Here is a 20,290-nt window from a genome sequence, read left to right on the forward strand (position 1 = left end):
GCTTCTGTATTTGGAACTTTCTTTAAAAAAGAAGTCAGATAATCAAATTTTCTAAATAGCAAAGTCAGTATTTTATCACTAGAGTTTGTGCTTTATGTGTGGTGCATAAACAATGAATCTTGGAACACTGAAAAAAATAAAATAAAATTTTTAAAAAAAGGATGCATTTTTAAAATACAAGACTTTTCCCTCAGTTCTGAAATGGAAACCTAAGCACAATTTAAACCTCACTTTACTGTCAAGGTGATAACTATAATCCTCAAAGTTTAGCTACTGCTGTAAGTATTGTGCAGAAGCTGATATTGGTAAGTTTTTTAACACTTAAAAGAGATTGTGATCGCCATCAGTTGTCCTTAGAAAACAACTCCTGATGACAGTTTATCCTCGAATCACTTGTTGGTAATTTCATAATTGATTATTCAATGAACATTAATACTTATAAAGCAACTACAGTATGCCAGTTACTTGTCAATGTATTAGAACTTTGTAGATCTTTATGTTATTCTCTGTTGTCAAGAAGCTTGCTTTCTGGGGTGCCTGGGTGGCTCAGTCAGTTAAGCGCCTGCCTTCAGCTCAGGTCATGATGCCAGGGTTCTGGTATTGAGCCCTGCATCAGGCTCTCTGCTCAGCAGGGAGCCTCCTTCTCTGGGTCCTTGCCACTCCCCCTGCTTGTGCTCTCGTTCTCTGTGTCAAATAAATAAGTAAAATCTTTAGAAAAAAGAAAAAAAGAAGAAGAAGCTTCTTTGTATTTGAGCAAAATAAAATATCTGTGTTGGCCAGCCCTGTCTATCCAAGTCAAACAATTCTACAAGATGCAAGATGTGATATACTCCTATGATCTATGAGACAATTGGGGCTCTGAAATAGTCAGTAACTTGATATATACCAAACAGTGGTGAGTAGAAGAACCAAATTCAGAAAGTTCTCTCTTTCAGACATGTTCTTTCTATTTTCAGTACTTCCATGTTCTCAAGGACTTTGATAAACAGTGAAGAATCTCTACTTCTTCAAACTTCTCTCAAGGGGAAGACCAATTTTCTGCTTTCTCTGTGAGGATGGCTGCATATATCTGCACTCTGAACCTTCTAAGGCAGCCAGTTGTATCACCTTTATTAGCATAATTCCATTTTCATTAAATCTTAGAACTCCAGGACTGAGAAGTTCCTTCCAGGTTGTCTAATTTATCCCCTTCCTTGAACAATTAATGCACACAAGCTTAGCAAAGCAGATTCTTCATAGGCAGACCACTGTTTGCAGCATCAGAAACTGAGTATTTTCTCTAGACTCCTAGCAACATCCCCTTTCCATCATCTTGTGTCATTCTCCCTCAGATGTATTCTCTATGTTCTTCCATTTCCTAATATTTATTGCTTGGTCTTCAAATAATAGGGGTTTTGACACAGTCCATTATATTTGCCATTAGTCCATTATATCGCTACCTTTTTGCCTATGAGGAAAATAATAGAGTAAGCCTATTTTTAGTGTTTGTTTATATGTTACTGAATGCTTTTACATAACGATCCTGGTTAACAAGGTTTGTAAGTTCTCTATGATTAAGCTAATTTGCACAATTAAGGTAGATTTGAATTAACTCTTACAAAGATAAATTTACATAGGTCTATGCTTCTAGGACAATAAACTGTTAGTTCAACTTTAATTTTTAACCACATCTCTTCCTGGAAAATATGTTCGGTTGTTACATAATTTAGACTAATTTTTGCTTTTTTATTATAAAACTGTTCTGCATAAGTCTTACTCTGATTTATAAAAAAATAACTATCTCTGTATTTTCACTTGCTCTCAATTTTACTGATATCTCAACCAAAATAGTAACTGCTTTTATATAAATTACAAAAAAACCCACAAAAACAAACAAAAAGAGAGGGAACATCTTTTCACTGATAGATTTTAAAAAGAAGAATCTCCTTCCTCTAGGTTGACAAAATCCACACCCAGTCAAGTCACATAGGGCCAGGACTTGGCACCTAGACACAGGGCACCTAGATACAGAATAGATTTAAGGCTCCATTCCTTCCTTTGGTCAGATGTCTCTTTACAACAAAATACTGAAGGTACATTCTCAATCACATGAATTAATCAGGGAATTGCTTGGTAATACCCAGGAGATGTTACTAAATGGTATCTCTAAATGGCCAAGACAGAGAATATGACAACTACACCAAAAGAATCTCTTGGGGTAGCAGATTTTATGAAATTTATACTTTCTGGACCCTACCTTAATCCTTAACCAGTAAAGATGTGTATGATTTTGTATGCATATACATGTTCAGATTTGTTTGACATTGATTCCCTCTAATTTCACATTGAATACATTTGTCCTTGTTTTGTCATCCACTCTGAGATGATGCTTTCACTGTCACTATCTTGGGAGAGTGTTATGAAAACAAGAAGTCTGATCTCAGATAGATTTGTGATGATAAATAGAAGATTGATCACAGTCACAATTCCACTGTATTTTTCAGAATATTTAAAAAATTAAAAAAAAATCTCTTCTACCATCATGTTCTTTTTTTTTTAAGATTTTATTTATTTATTTGACACAGAGAGAGAGAGAGAGATCACAAGTAGGCAGAGAAACAGGCAGAGAGAGGGGGAAGCAGGCTCCCTGCTGAGCAGAGAGCCTAATGCAGGGCTCAATCCCAGGACCCTGAGATCATGACCTGAGCCGAAGGCAGAGGCTTAACCCACTGAGCCACCCAGGCACCCCTTTCAGAGTATTTTCAAAGGACCCTATACTTAATGACTAGCCAAGCATTTCTAAATACTTCAGGAGGAGGCAATGGCTTATATTTATCAATTCAGTTTGGATACTATCTGCTAAAAGTACATAAGTAATTTAGTACACTTGATATATTTTCTAAAAGATTATTATAAACAAAGATTATATTATTCATTAAGATTCTTAGAGTTATGCTTCATATAAAAACAAACACTGAAAGGGATAGAAGCTAACATTACACATTCTTCTAATACTAGAGAGAGTGAACATATGAAAATGCGGGAGACTAATCTCTTTTATTGTTATGTTAATGCAAAATACTTGAATTTTCCGCATTCTTAATAGCATTACATGTATAGATTATTTTCTCCATAGGCAAGATGAATTTTTATTTATTTTTTTATCTTCATTTTATTTGATTTCTTTTCAGTGTTCCAAAATTCATTTTTTATGTACCACACCCAATGTTCCATGCAATATGTGCCCTCCATAATACCCACCACCAGGGTCACCCAACCCCCACCCCCTTCCCCTCCAAAACCCTCAGTTTGTTTCTCAGAGACCACAGTCTCTCATGGTTTGTCTCCCCCTCCGATTTCTCACAACTCACTTCTCCTCTCCATCTCTCAATGTCTTTTGTGTTATTCCTTATGCTCCACAAGTAAGTGAAACCATATGATCATTGACTCTCTCTGCTTGACTTATTTCACATGTGTAGATTTTTTAAATTGCCCTTGTGTGTATTAGCAAGGACTAGTGGCATCTTATCGCCTATGCACTCTCAGTGAAATTTTATGGCCCTATGATTTGTCCCTGTATCAGACTGCCATAGGTTTTTTTTTTTTTTTGTATTTCCCAAGAATTAATGTATTTCTAAAAACTGAACTAAGATTTTAAAAACTTGGGAACTCCTTTAAGATCTGCTGTTTACAGTCAAAGAAACTTTGAAAATTGACAACCTTTATGAAGCTCACATTTCCATTTATAAATTGGGCAGGAAATACTTGCTCTGGCTTCCTTTCTATGGTTAAGTAGTTCAGAGCAAATTAAAGTAATATATGAAAGTATTATAAACTTGTGAAGTCCTATGCAGAAATAAATGTAATTATTTGAAGTCTATTAGATGATACTTTGCAAAATGATTTGACTTCTGCTTATTGACATCATTTATCATACCTGAAATGTGGTCAACCAAAACACATTGGAATATCACCTTTTAGCTAACCCACTTTTATCAAATTTTAGCTCAATAAATCATGAACCCATATTTTCCAGTGTGTTGAACCCAAATGTGTTAGTTACGTAGTTCTCCAAGGCTAGAATGTGGAGGGTGATGCTTCCCTGTGAATGAATGAAAAAATTTTCCCCAATAATACTCAAAGTATATACTGAGTACAGGTGGGAAAATGTGGTAAGCCATCCATGGCATATTTTTAAAAATAACAGTTTATGTTCATTAGGTTGCTCTTTTCTCCTATCCTCTTAACACAAGCTGTTTCATACTATAATTCCAGGGAAATGTCAGTATACTTAGCTCTTTCATAAAACTCATTCATACACAGGTAGCATTCATACTTTAAGGTTTAAAAACCACTAGTGAAGTCCGAGGGATTAAACATCCAACCATTTCCTTACAGTGCCTTTTCCATCACTGAGATCCTACATTTGTTTGTATTATTTTTATTAGCAGGCATTATATATGTACATAGTGATAGATTCATATAATGAAAATCATTAAAAGAGAATGTATTTCCCTTTAATGCTCTCTCTCAGTATCTCCAGTCTTATGCAGAAATATCCAGTCAACAATGACCTATGTATCATTTCAGATGTATCTCTGAATATCTAAATGGCATCATAATATATATACTCCCTTACAACTTGCATTTTTCCTGAACTATGTCTTAGTTGTCAGTGATATCTGTTTTTAGAAATATTTTTAATTTTTTAAAGGCCATAATGACATAAATACATTATATGGTTACATGTAATTTAACTAATAACTTCTTAACCCATTTATGTTGTTTTCAATATTTTACTACCATAAATAATATTGAGATAAATATTCTTATGCAAATATTTTGTGCTAAATTGTGAAAATGCCTGCAGGATACAATTCTAAAAATGAAATGTTTATCAAATGTTATATGTGACTTTTATTTGCCTACTTAAAAGAAACTTCCTTGCAAACAGGCTTTCATTATGTGAGCCCAGGTACCCCCATTCCATCATCAATCCTGTGGATAATCAACCTTTCCTAGTTTGTAATTGTGATAGCTGAAAATTATCTCATTTTCCATTTTGAATCAATTTTACTACAGTGGAATTTTTAAACAGCATCTTTCATATGCTTAAGTCTTTGGCATTTATTTTTATATAATCTTTCAGTATCCTTTGCCCATTTTTCTATAGGAATTTTCACAGATTTTCATTGATTTCTAATGATTCATAACAAATTAAGGGTTATATTTTGTTAAATGGCTCAATATCTGTATTTAGTGGGTCACAGTTTTAATTTGGATAACACCTTTCATGTAAAAATATACAAAATTTTGTGTAGTCAGTTATCTGTGCTTTAAGACTTCTTAATTTTGCGTTATATTTAAGAAGATTCATCCATATCATATTATTAAAGAAAATCTTCCAAATATATTATATTTTTACCATTTAATTCTTTTCATTTAATTATTTTATCCACCTCATGTTTATATTGTACTAAGAAGTGATATTGACTTAAATAAATTTGAATTTATTTTTTTAATTAACATATAATGTATTATTTGTTTAGAGGTACAGGTGTGTAAATCATCACAGCACTTGCCATAGCACATATACTCCCTCATGTCCATCACCCAAACACCCCATTCCTCCCACTCCCCTCCCCTCCAGCAACCCTCAGTTTGTTTCCTGAGATTAAGAGTCTTATGGTTTGTCTCCCTCCCTGGTCCCATCTTGTTTCACTTTTTCCTCCCTTACATGACACCCCCCCCCACCCTGCCTCTCAAATTCCTCTTATCAATGAGATCCTATGATAATTGTCTTTCTCTGATAGACGTATTTTGCTTAGCATAATACCCTCTAGTTCCATCCACGTCATTGCAAATGGCAAGATTTTGTTTTTTTTGATGGCTGCATAGTATTCCATTGTGTGTGTGTGTGTGTGTGTGTGTGTGTGTGTGTGTTTATCACATCTTCTTTATCTATTCATTTGTTGATGGACATTTAGACTCTTTCCAAAGTATGGCTCTTGTGGACATTGCTGCTATAAACATTTGGGTGCATGTGCCCCTTTGGATCACTACATTTGTATCTTTAAGGTAAATACCAAGTAGTGCAATTGCTGGGTCATAGGGTAGCTCTATTTTCAACTTTCTGAGGAATGTCCATACTGTTTTCCAGAGTGGCTGCCCCAGCTTGCATTCCCACCAACAGCGTAGGAGGGTTTCCTTTTCTCCACATCCTCGCTAATAGCCATTGTTTCCTGAATGGTTAATTTTGGCCATTCTGACTGGTGTGAGGTGGTATCTCACTATGGTTTTGGTTTGTATATCCTTAATGCCAAATGATATTGAGCACTTTTTCATGTATGTTTGCCATTTGGATGTCCTCTTTGAAATGTCTGTTCATGTCTTCTGCCCATTTCTTGATTGGATTATTTGTTCTTTGGGTGTTGAGTTGATAAGTTCTTTATAAATTTTCGACACTAGCCCTTTATCAGATGTCATCCCCAAATACCTTCTCGCATTCTGTTGGTTGTTTTTTGTCTTTGTTGACTGTTTCCTTTGCTGTGTAAAAGCTTTTTATCTTGATTAAGTCCCAATGGTTCATTTTTGCCCTTCCTTCCCTTGCCTTTAGCGAAGTTCCTAGGAAGAAGTTGCTGTGGCTGAGGCCAAAGAGGTTGTTGCTTGTGTTCTCCTCAAGGATTTTGATGGATTCTTGTCTCACATTGAGGTCTTTCATTCATTTTGAGTCTATTTTCGTGTGTGGTGTAAGAAAATGGTCCAGTTTCATTTTTCTGCATGTGACTGTCCAGTTATCCCAACACCATTTGTTGAAGAGACTGTCTATTTTTCCATTGGACATTCTTCCTGCTTTGTTGAAGATTAGTTTACCATAGAGTTGAGGGTCTATTTCTGGGCACTCTGTTCTGCTCCATTGATCTATGTGTCTTTTTTTTGTGTGTGTGTGCCCATAGCCTACTCTCTTGATTATTACAGCTTTATAATAGAGCTTGAAGTCTGGAATTGTGATGCTAACAACTTTGGTTTTCTTTTTCAACATTCCTCTGGCTATTCGGGATCTTTTCTGGTTCCATATAAATTTTAGGATTATTTGTTCCATTTATTTGAAAAAAGTTGACAGTATTTTGATAGGGATTGCATTTAATGTGTAGATTGCTCTAGGTAGTATAGACATTTTCACAATATTTGTTCTTCCAATCCATGAGCATGGAATGTTTTTCCAATTCTTTGTGTCTTCCTCAATTTCTTTCATGAGTACTTTATGGTTTTCTGAGTACAGATTCTTTGTCTCTTTGATTAAATTTATTCTTAGGTATCTTATGGTTTTGGGTGCAGTTGTAAATAGCATTGACTCCTTAATTTCTCTTTCCTCTGTCTTGTTGTTGGTATATAGAAATGCAACTGATTTCAGGGAACAAAAGCTACTGAGAGCAAAATCGAGCAGATTACTTAGCCCGGTCCCTAGCAAGGGTTGTGCAGTTCCGCCTTGGGCAAAGACATTTGAGAATCACTGCAATAGGCCCCCTCCCCCAGAAGATCAGCAAGAACATCCAGCTAAGACCAATTTTACCAATTAATGAGAACTGCAAGACTCCAGAGCTAGGGGAATACAGCACATAGAATTCCTGGCTTTTCCCCCATGATTCTTTAGTCTTTCAAAGTTAAATTTTTTAAATTTTATTTTGTCTTATTCTATTTTTTAAAATCTTTCCTCTTTCCTATTTTAAACTATTTTGACTATTTTATCTTATCAATACCTTTTTAAAAATCTTTTTAAATTTTCATTTTTAGTCATATTCTATCCCTTTATTGTATTATTGTTGGTTTTTTTCAGGTGGTTGGGAAATTTTCCATTTCTATTTATAAAAGAATGAATTACTTTTTCAAGAATTGAAGATTACCTTTATTAAACTAGCTTTCTGTTTGGGCATTTGTTCCTGAGTTCTCTCTTCTATTCTATTGATCTCTTTGTTTTTTTGTGCATAAGTATGCAGTTGCTCTGGTCTCTAAAACTATATACATATTAAAATATCTTACAGGGCCAGTTCCTATCCAGTATTCTTTTATTCCTGACAGTTCTGGAAAGACTTTTATTACAAATAAACCCTATAATTAGCTTCCTTGGTTACAAATAAAAATAATTTTGGCATACTTTTTTAATGTCTTACAGTTATGATTCATTTATGGAAAACTTATCTTTTTCATACAGAGTCCAGGAAAATGAATGCCTTTCTAATAAACTATTCTTTTAAGTCTCCCATTTCATTTTAGCTTATATCTACTTTTCCTGTTAAGATTTTCCATAGAAAGTTCATCTTACTCCGTTACTTTCATAAATAGCCTATTTTTCTTTCATTGTGTTTACTAGATGGTTGAATATATATATATATATATATATATACATATATATATATATATATATATATATATAAAATCAAAGTTACAGATAGTTGAAGTGGTGGAACTTTACCTTAAAAATACATGGATAATAAATAATAAATAATAATTAATAATAAATAATAAATAAACTGAAAAATTATTATAGAATATTATATATTCTATAATAATTTTTCAGTTTATTTTCATGTATTTTTAAGGTAAAGTTCCACCACTTCAACTATCTGTAACTTTGATTTTCTTCTCTAGCTTAAATATGTCAAATAATTCCTCCAAAAAATGTAATATATTTTTGAAATCAGAATTCCTTTAAGTGTTCTTGCCTTTATTGGCAAACTTCTAATTATCCACTGAAAATGATACTGGTTTTTGCTCTGTTTATATCTATACAGGTATACCTATATCTATATAGCAATATATACATACATATGATGCAGGTTTTGTAAGTTTGTAAATACATATAAAACTGCTTTTTTTTTTTTTCTTACACCATGTGCCTTTCACAGCACCTGTATTTACTCTTAAAGGGCAGCATGAAGACAGGTGGATTTTTCTGGGGGCTCAGTTAAGTCTTATTTAGGATTTGCTGAGTTATCTAATTGTAGATTAATATTCACAGGCTCTTTCCTCTATCTTATGTAAAGTAAAGCTTCTTAGGGCAGCGTGAATGTGGCATTGTGGTGAAAAACAGAAATGTTTTCTCTTTTGAGGAGGGGAGCTGGATGATGGAAGGTGAGTGAGGATTTTTCTGCCTCAGACAAAAAAATATGTCCACTCAGTGGTAAGGTAGAGTGAAAGAGTTGTCCAAGTCGGCTACTAACTGTGTGACATTCAGTACATTGCTTACCCATTTTTTCCCCTCATTTAAAATATATGAAATTTAGAGTAGATAATGACAACATTTTTTTCATATTTAACATTATTCAAATTCTGTCACAATGCAACCTTTAAGGTGACTACATGGCAAGCTAGATTACAAAATGAGATTATAGTCTTCATTTATGCATCTTTATTCCCTACAGGTTCAAAATTTAGAGAAATAATGTACTTCAAAGCTGCTATTTCTGCCTATTTGATCCTAATTTTCATTTGTATGAAAAATGGGAAATGAATTCAGAATATATTTCTGTTTAATTTTGTATTCTGCCAAGCTTTTTTCTAATTTTGCTCAAAAGTTTAAACTCTTACATAAGGTTAAGCTCTACTGAAATGCAGATTTCTTGGAAATTAAAATAAAGGATTGGATAAATAGTTTGTTTGACATGGAGAGGGCAGGTCCTAATACTTCTAGTTTTTCTTAGACAGTAAATCTCAATGTTATAGTAGTTTAACATATGTCATCCAGGATTGTGTTATCTTTTTCTTCTGCTAAGCAGGTGCATTCATCATTATTACTCTTGCCAAGTCATTTTAGTGTGCAGAATTTGAAATACCAGAATATCAATTGCTTCTCGGCCTTTTGGCTAAGATCAAGTGTGAAATACCAGAATATCTGTTTGTTGCTTTGCGCAGGGCACAGGCTTGTCACCAGTCAACCTTGAGGTCTAAAGAGTGGAGGCAATGAAATGTGGGCTTGCCACACAACTCTCCGTCGAGTTTCTTGAAAACTTGATTCAGTGTCACCCAAGAGCCTATGAAACATGAGCAGTAAGGAAGGATCACTAATAACAAAATTCTGGCAAGCAGCCAGTCTTTCTGCAGTGAAGCTCTTCTCACTTTAATGTAGCTCCACTGGGCTGGATACATGTGGAGGATGGATGACAGCAGGATGCTGGAACAGCTGCTAGGTGATAAACTGAAGTGGGCCAATGCATGTGGGCAGGGAAGGAGGAGTACAGATGATTAGGACTTTTGCTAAAGGACTGCTAACACCACATTGCACCATTATGGTGCTGTCTAGTTGTAGACTGATACTAAACAATAACATCAGAAAATCCATCTTGGCCTATAACTTCCAGAAAAGAGGTAATTTTTTTTTTCCTAAATAATATTAGGAAGCCAAAGAAACAGAGACATAGTTCTGAGAGTACTGGACTGACTTTTATTTTGACATGTACTCCCTTACAGACAGATATCTAAATGTTTTGATTTCTCTTCTATAAAACCAGTAGGTTCCACATTTCCAGCCTTCAGAATATGTTCTTTTAGCTTCCTTTTCAAATCCTGTAAATCAGCATGAGAGAAAGAATGGCATGAGCTAAAGCAAGGTAATAAAAACTGAAAGAACAATTAAGAAGTAAAAAAGTCTGCAATACTTTTCTAACAACTAACTCCTTTCCTGGAGGGCTTTGTGTATTTTTGGAGATTAAATTAGTCTTAAGTTGATACTAAGGCTTAAAGTTGTTGTCTGAAAGAATAAGCATTATGTTGGGAGCAAAATATACTGAAGAATTTTTACTGTTTAGAGAAAATATACTGTATCTGAATGCCCATTTGTGTGCATCCAGTTGTCATCAACTACAATATCATGTCTTACTGGTTGAATGACCCATTTCTTGGCTCCAAGTTTGAAGCTGATTAGGTGACTATGTCATATATTAATGTACAGTTCACATATAGGACTGGGTTTATGTAGTTTATGTTTTGGGGTGTTGTCCTTAAAATCAAGATATTTCAGACATCTCCCAAGCCTGCAGTCAACAACCACTATCCATTCATTGTCTTACATTTTCATTGCACATCTACCATGTACGTGACACAGTACAAGGAATGGAGTGTACAACAGTGAATAAGAAATATGAAACTTATAAACTCCTAGAACTTGCATGTTTATTGTTTAATGCCTACTTGATTTGGTATTGTTCAGGAATACCCAGTCATACAATACATGACACCTGTTTATAAAAGACCAACAGTTTCACTGGGGAAGTATAAGCCATATGAAAAGTAAATATGAAATGATATGTCATAATTATGAGTTCTTAAGAACACACACACTTTTTGAATAAAGGGCCAAAGAATAAATTTTCTATATTTGTGGGCCAAAAATTCTCTACTATAACTACTCAACAACTCAACTCAAGAAATTGTCATAGACAATGAGCAAAGTAATGGGTGTAATTTTATGCTGATAAAACTTTATTCATAAAAGGAGATAGTGGGCTAGTTTTGGCCCATTGGTTATAATTGATCAATTCTTACTTCAGAAAATAATTTGTACAGGAGTTGGGAAAGTGGGGTAATTATAACAGAAGATTAGCATGTACACTGATCTTAAATGCTGGAGAGAAAGTAGCTTATGCTCATTTTATAGTACTTCAGCAGAATAATTAGAATATACTCTACATCTTCTTATTGATAGTTCATGAATTCATGTATCAGGAATGCAACTCTGCTACCCACATCAACTTTAACTCTTATCTTTTCTAGCCCATCTCTTTCTATATGAGATTATGTCCTTTGGTTTTGAGCTTGATTCCTAGAAAAGACTTAACTCCTTGAATCTCTAAATAGTCAATGGACAATCACAAATTGATTGCATTTAGACTCAAGTCTTAGGTTGTTTGTTTATTTTTCTAATTCTACTGAAGTTAATATACATGGTTATATTAGTTTCATGTATACAATATAGTGATTCTACAGTCATACACATTACTCAGTGCTCATTACGATAAGTATACTTTTTAAAATCATTATCTTTTTATTTTTTTAATTTAAATTCAATTAGCCAACATATAATACATCATTTCTGATGTAATGTTCAATGATTCATTAGTTGTGTATAAAACTCAGTGCTCATCAGATCACATGCCCTCCTTAATGCCCATCACCCAGTTACCCCATCTCCCACCCCTTTCCCTTCTGCAACACTCAGTTTATTTCCCAGAGTCAAGAGTCTCCTTTTTTTTCTCCCACTCTGATTTCTTCCCATTTAGTTTTCCTGCCCTTCCTCTATGGTCCTCTGCACTATTCCTTATATTCCACATATGAGTGAAACCATATGCCTATTGTCTTTTTCTGTCTTACTTCGCTCAGCATAATATCCTCCAGTTCTATTCATGTCAATGCAAATGATAGGTATTCATCCTTTCTAATGGCTGAGTAATATTGTGTATATAAACCACATCTTTTTTATCCATTCATCTGTTAAAGGAGATCTCAGCTTTTTCCACAGTTTGGCTATTGTGGACATTGCTGCTATGAACATTGGGGTGCATGCCCCTTCTTTTCACTACATCTATATCTTTGGGGTAAATACCTAGTAGTGCAATTGCTGGGTCATAGGGTGGCTCTATTTTTAACATCTTGAGGAACCACCATACTGTTTTCCAGAACGGTTGTACTAGCTTGCATTTCCACCAATAGTGTAAGAGGGTTCCCCTTTCTCCACATCCATGCTAACATTTGTTGTTCCCTGTCTTATTTTTAGCCATTCTGACTGGTGTGAGCTGGTATCTTATTACGGCTTTCATTTTATTTCCCTGATGTCATGTGATATGGAACATATTTTCATGTGTCTGTTGGCCATTTGTATGTCTTCTTTGGAGAAGTGTCTGTTCATGTCTTCTGTCCATTTCATGACTTGATTATTTGTTTTCTAGGTGTTGAGTTTGATAAGTTCTTTATAGATCTGGATACCAGCCCTTTATCTGTTAGATCATTTGCAAATATATTCTCCCATTCCATAGGTTGTCTTTTAGTTTTGTTGACTACATCCTTTGCCATGTAGAGCTTTTTATCTTGATGAAGTTCCAAGAGTCCATTTTTCCCCCTGTTTCCCTTTCCTTTAGAGATGTGTCTTGCAAGAAGTTGCTGTGGCTGAGGTCCAGGAGGCTACTACTACCTGTTCTCCTCTAAGATTTTGATGGATTTGTCTAATGCATTAGGTCTTTGATCCATTTAGAGTTTTTCTTTGTGTATGGTGTAAGAGAATGGTCCAGTTTTATTCTTCTGCATGTGGCTGTCCAATTTTCTCAGCAGCACTTACTGAAGAGACTGTCTTTTATCCATTGGATATCCTTTCCTGCTTTGTCAAAGATTAGTTGACCATAGAATTGAAAGCCCATTTCTAGGCTCTCTATTCTGTTCCATTGTCTATTTTTGTGCCAGTACCATGCTGTTTTGATGATCACAACTTTGTAATATAGCTTGAAGTCCGGCATTGTGATGCCCCCAGCTTTGGTTTTCTTTTTCAACATTTCCCTGGCAATTCGGGGTCTTTTCTGGCACAAATTTTAGGATTGTTTTTTCAAGCTCTGTGAAAAACATCAGTGGTATTTTGATAGGCATTGCTTTGAATGTGTAGATCGCTCCAGGCAGCATAGACATTTTAACAATGTTTATTCTTCCAATACGTAGGCATGGAATATTTTTCCATCTCTTTGTGTCTTCCTCTATTTCTTTAATAAATGTTCTGTAGTTTCTAGAGTACAGATCCTTTACCTCTTTGATTAGGCTTATTCCTAGGTATCTTGTGGTTTTTGGTGCAATTGTAAATAGGATTGATTTCTTGATTTCTTTTCTTCACATTGTTTGTGTATAGAAATGCAACTGATTTCTGTGCATTGATTTTGTATCCTGCCATGTTGCTGAATTTCTGTATGAGTTCTAGCAATTTTGGGGTGGAATCTTTCGGGTTTTCCACATAAAGTATCATGTCATCTGCAAAGAGAGGGAGTTTGACTTCTTCACCAATTTGAATGCTTTTTTATTTCTTTTTGTTGTCTGATTGCTGAGGCTAAGACTTCTAGTACTATGTTGAACCATAGAATTGAGAGTGGACATCCCTGTCATTTTCCTGACCTTAAGGGGAAAACTCTGCTTTTTTTTTTCCATTGAGACCGATATTCACTATGGGCTTTGCCTAGTGACATTTTATGACATTGAGCTATGTTCCTTCTATCCTTATACTTTGAAGAGTTTTAATAAAGAAAGGATGCTATATTTTTTCAAGTGCTTTTTCTGCATCTATTAAGATGATCATATGATTCTTGCCTTTTCTTTTGTTAATGTACTCTATCACACTGGTTGATTTGTGAATGTTGAACCACCCTTGCATCCCAGGAATAAATTCCACCTGGTCGTGGTGAATAATCCTTTTAATGTACTGTTGGATCCTGTTGGCTACTCTCTTGGTGAGTATTTTGACATCTGTGTTCATCAGAGATATTGGTCTGTAATTCTTCTTTTTGATGGGGTCTTTGATTTTGGGATCAAGGTAATACTGGCCTCATAAAACAAGTTTGGAAGTTTTCCTTTCCTTTCTATTTTTTTGGGAACAACTTCAGTAGAATATGTATGATTTCTTCTTTAAATGTTTGCTAGAATACCCCTGGGAAGCCATCTGGCCCTGGACTCTTGTTTTCTGGGAGGTTTTTGATTACTACTTCAGTTTTCTTGCTGGTTATTGATCTGTTCAGATTTTCTATCTCTTCTTGTTTCAGTCTTGATAGTTTATAAATATACAGGAATGCATCCATTTCTTCCAGACTGCCTGCTTTTTTAGCATATAGTTGCTCATAATATGTTCTTAAAATTGTCTCTATTTCCTTGGTGTTGGTTTTGATCTCTTCCCTTTCATTTATGATTTTATTAATTTGGGTCCTTTCTCTTTTCTTTTGGATAAGTCTGGCCAAAAGTTTATAAAGATTAGAGTAGAAATCAATGAAGTAGAAACCAGAACAGTAGAACAAATCAACAAAACTAGAAGCTGGTTCTTTGAAAGAATTAATACAATAAGTATACTCTTAATCCCATTTACCTCTTTCATCCATATCCCACATACCTCCCTCTGGTAACCACAGGCTTGTTCTCTATAGTTTATTGGCTTATCTCTTTTACCCTTTGTTTTCATTCTCAAATTCCACATATTAGTGAAATCATATATTTATCTTTGGCTTATTTCACTTTGCATTATACTATATAGATTCATCCATTTTGTTGCAAATGGTAAGATTTCAGTATTGTTAATGGCTGAGTAATATTCCTCTGTGTGTGTGTGTGTGTGTGTGTGTGTGTGTGTGTGTGTGTGTGTGTGGTGTGTGTATGCATGTCCATCCCCTCTTCTTTATCCATTTGTTCCCCAGTGGAAACTTGGGCTGTTTCGGTAACTTGGCTCTTGTAAATAAGGCTGCAGTAAACATAAGGGTGCATATATCCCTTTTTTTTTTTAATTTTTAAAAATTTTTTTTTAGGCAGAGAGGCAGGCAGAGGGAGAAGGAGAAGCAGGCTCCCCGCTGAGCAGAGAGCCCAATGTGGGGCTCGATCCCAGCACCCTGAGATCATGACCTAAGCTGAAGGCAGAGGCTTAACCCACTGAGCCACCCAGGTGCCCCGTATATATCCTTTTGAATTAGAGTTTTAATAGTCTTCGGTTATACCCAGTTGTGTGACTGCTGGATCATAGGACAGTTCTATTTTTAATTTTTTGAGGAACCACTATACTGTTTTCTATAATAGTTGCACCAGTTTGCATTCCCCCTAACAGTGCATGAGGGATCCATTTTCTCCATTTTCTCCCTCACCAATATCTGTTGTTTCCTGTGCTTTTGATTCTAGCCATCTTGACAGGTGTGAAGTAATATCTCATTGTGCTTTTGATTGGCACACCAATTATGATGAGTGATGTTCAGCATGTTTTCATGTGTATGTTGGCCATCTATATGTCTTCTTTAGAGAAATGCCATTTCATGCCTTCTGTCATTTTTTTTTTTTTTGGATTGTATGTATGTATGTATTTAAGTGTTGAGTTTTATAAAAGTTCTTTTTTTATCTTGGATACCAGCCCTTTACCAGATATGTTATTTGCAATATCTGTCCTGTTCAGTAGGCCATCTTTTAGTTTTGTTGGGTGTTTCCTTCACTGTGCAGAAAATTTTTATTTTGATATAGTCCCAATAGTTTATTTTTCCTTTTCCTTTCCTTGCCTCAGGAGACACATCTGCAAAAGTGTTGCTTGACCAGTGTCAGAGAAATTACTGCCTGTGTTCTCTTCTAAGGTTTTTATGGTTTCAGGTCACACACACTGAGGTTTTTAATCCATTTTGAGTTTATCTTTGTGCATGGTGAAAGTGGTCTGGTTTCATTCTTTTGCAAATGGCTGTGCAGTTTTTCACAATTTGTTAAGAGACACTCTTTTTGTCATTGCATAGTCTTGCCTCTTATGTCATAGACTAATTCGCCATATGAATGTGGTTTTATTTCTGGATTCTCTATTCTGTTCTATTAGTCTATGCATCTATTTTTGTGCCAGTACCATGTTGTTTTGATTACTATAGTTTTGGATAATATCATCATACCTCCAGTTTTGTTCTTTTTAAGTTGCTTTGGCTATTGAGGGTCTTTCATGGCTCCATACACATTTTAAGATTATTTGCTCTAGTTTTGTGAAAAATGCTGTTGGTATTTTGGGAGGGATTGTGTAAATCTGTACATTTCTTTGAGTGGTATAAACATAGTAACACTATTTTTTCTCCCAATACATAAGAATGGAATATCTTTCCAGTTGATTGAGTTATCTTTAATTTCTTTCCTTAATATTTTATGGTTTTCAAAGTATAGGTCTTCTACATCCTTAGCTAAGTTTATTTCTATTTTATTATCTTTGGTGGAATTGTAAATGTAACTGGTTTATAATTTCTTATCCTGCTACTTCATGATTAGTGTATAGCAATGCAGTGGATTTCTATGTATTAATTTTGTATCCTACAATCTTACTAAATTCATTTATTAGTTCTTGTAGTTTTTTGGTGAAGTCCTTAAGATGTTCTATATATAATATTACATTATATGCTAATAGTGACAGTTTTACTTCTTCCTTATCCATGTTGATGCCTTTTGTTTCTTTTTCTGCTCTGATTGCTGTGACTAGCACTTCTATGATGAATAAAATGGTGAGATTGGATATTCTTGTCTTGTTCCTGATCTTAGGGGGAAAGCTCTCAGTTTTTCACCACTGAGTATGGTGTTGGCTGGAACTTTTCTGTATATAGCCTTTATTATGTTGAGGTATGTTCCCTGTAGTCCTGTATTGTTGAGGGTTTTTATCATGAATGGATGTTGTACTTTGGCAAAGGCTTTTTCTTTTTCCTCTATCTATTGAACTGATTATATGGTTTTATCCTTTCTCTTGTTGATATGATGTATCACATGGATTAATTTGAGAATATTAAAGCATCCCAGGAATAAATCCTACTTGATCCTGATGAATTATTATTTTTTTTTTACATGTGTTGTTGGATTCAGTTTGCTAATATTTTGTTGAGGCCTTTTGCATCTATGTCCATCAGAGATATTTGTTATTAGTTTTAACAGAGATATTAGAGTTATTAGTATTTTAACAGAGATATTAGAGTTATTAGTTTTTTGTTTTTTGTTTTTGTTTTGTTTTGGTAGTGCCCTTATCTAGTCTGGGCATCAGGATACCGCGGCTTTCACAGAATGAATTTGGAAGCTCTCCTTCCTATTCTAGTTTTTGGAAGAGTTAGAGAAGAGTAGATATTAAGTATTTTTTAAATGCTTTACAGAATTTGCCTGTGAAGCCATCTCATCCTAGACTTTTGTTTGATGGGATTTTTTTGCTGCTGATTCAATTTCATGCTGGTAATTGATCTGTTAAAATTTTCTATTTCTTCCTGATTCAGTTTTAGAAATTTATGTTTCTAGGAATTTCTCTATTTCTTCTAGGTTATCCAGTTTGTTGGCATACAGTTTTCATCATATTCTCTTATTATCCTATTTCTATGCTGTTAGTTGTTTATTCTCACTTCTAATTTTGAGTCCTCCTTCTCTCTTTTTGTTTTGATAACTGAAAGTTTATAAATTTTGTTGATCTTTTCAAAGAAACACCTTGTTTCATTGATCTATTATGTTTTTAGTTTCTATTTCATTTATATCTATTTCTGCTCTAATCTTTATTATTTCCTTCCTTCAGCTGCTTTTGTTGTTCTTGTTGTTGTTTTTGTTCTTTTTCTACCCCCTTTTAGATGTAAAGTTCAGTTGTTCATTTGAGATTTTTTTCTTGCTTTTTGAGGTAGGCTTGTATTCATATAAAATTCCCTCTTAGAGAAACCTTTCCTGTATCTCATAGATTTTGTACTGTTGTGTTTTCATTTGTCTCCATATATATTTTTATTACCTCTTTTTTGTTAGACCCATTCATTGTTTGGTAACATGTTAATTAATGTCTATGTATTTGTGTTCTTTCCAGATTTTTTCTTGTGGTTGATTTTTAGTTTCATAGCATTGTGATTGGAAAAGATGCAAGGTATGACTGCAATCTTTTTTTAATTTGTTGAGATTTGTTCTGTGGCCTAAGATGTCATCTCTTCTGGAGAATGTTCCATGTTATGTGCACTCGAAAAGAATGTGTGTTCTACTGTTTTAGGATGGGATGTTTTGAATATATCTGTTAGATTGATTTGGTCTAATACGTCATTCCAGCCACTGATTCCTTGTCATTTTCTGTTCAGATGATCTATCCATTGATGTAATTGGGTGTTAATGTCCCCTGTTATTGTATTACTGTTGATTACATCCTTTATCCTTGTTAATAGGTATTTTATGTATTTAAGTGCTCCCTTGTTAAGTGTATAAATATTTACAACTATTGTATCTTCCTGTTGCTTTGTTCCCTTTATGTAGTCTCCTTCTTTGTCTCTTGTTATGGTCTTTGTTTCAAATTGTAGTCTAGCTTTCTTTTAATTTGCTTTGCATGATAGGTATTTTCCCATCCCTTTACTTTCAATATGAATGTGTCTTTCAGTCTGAAATGAGTTTCTTTTAGGCAGCTATTACTTCGTCAAATGAATTTTCTTCCACCCCTTTCCTCTTTTTTGGTTCCCTATAATGTGAATGTTATTGTGCTTGATGGTGTCACTAGTTCCCTTATTCTAGACTGATTTTTTATTTATAATTTTTCTTTCTTCTGTTAAGTATGATTGCTTTCTATTACTCTGTCCTCCAGGTCACTGATTCATTCTTCTACTTCCTCTAGTTTATGATTTATTCCTGCTATTGTATTTTTAATTTCAGTTATTGCATTCTTTATTTCTCCTTGGTCTTTTTCATGTTTTCTAGCTCTTTATTGATGATCTCAGTGAGATCCTTCGCTTTTTCTCAAGTCCACTGAGTGTCTTTATGACCATGACTTTAAATTCTCCATCAGGCAGGTTACTTATCTCCATTTCTTTTAGCACTCTTGCTGTGATTTTTGTCCTGTTCTTCATATGTGACATATTCTTCCGTCTCTCCATTTGTTTAACTCTCTGTATCTCTTTGTGTTAGGAAGTACAGTTGCAGGTAGTGACCTTATGAAGAAGAGGCCCAATGATTCCCTGTTGTACAGTAGCCCTGTTCACCAGGCCCTAGCACTTCAGGGTGCCAGGCATTCCTGGCACTCCTGTATGTGTTGTGTGTGCCCTGCTGCTGTGACTGAGCCATGTTTGCCTTCAATCCAGTTGTCTGCAATGGCTCTCTTTGTCTATGTGGCAGGTTTGTTGCCTGTGTTAATGAGCCAGTCTGAAGCTGCCTTGAGCTTAAGTTTGAGGCAGACCAGGCATTTGCCAGGGCTGAGGTCACATTGAATTGCAGGACTCTCTCCCCATGTTGTCCCCTGAGAAGCTTTCTTTGGTGGGTAGGACCTGCAGTCACACCAAATGTCTACCCCCAGGCCACTGCTGGAGCTCAGTGGAAATGAGGCATCTTGTTATCTCCCCCTCTCTCTGGGGCAAGAGTCACTTTGGAATAGTGCTTGCCCCTGTCAGGGCTGCTTACACACTGCTGTACTTGTTGTGCCACTTTGGATGGAGTCCTACAGAGTTGGGTTGGAGAACACAGGTGTGGTGTGTTCTGTTAGCAAAGTATATGTAGGCCTGCTGTGGAGGGGATGTGTAGCCTTTGGAGAACTGCTAAGGGCATTTTGGAGGGGGCACATTTGCAGGAAAGGATGGGGATGGGGCACACTGTTAAAAGC

Source organism: Lutra lutra, chromosome 3 (assembly GCF_902655055.1).
Source record: "Lutra lutra chromosome 3, mLutLut1.2, whole genome shotgun sequence".
Lineage (NCBI taxonomy): Eukaryota > Metazoa > Chordata > Mammalia > Carnivora > Mustelidae > Lutra > Lutra lutra.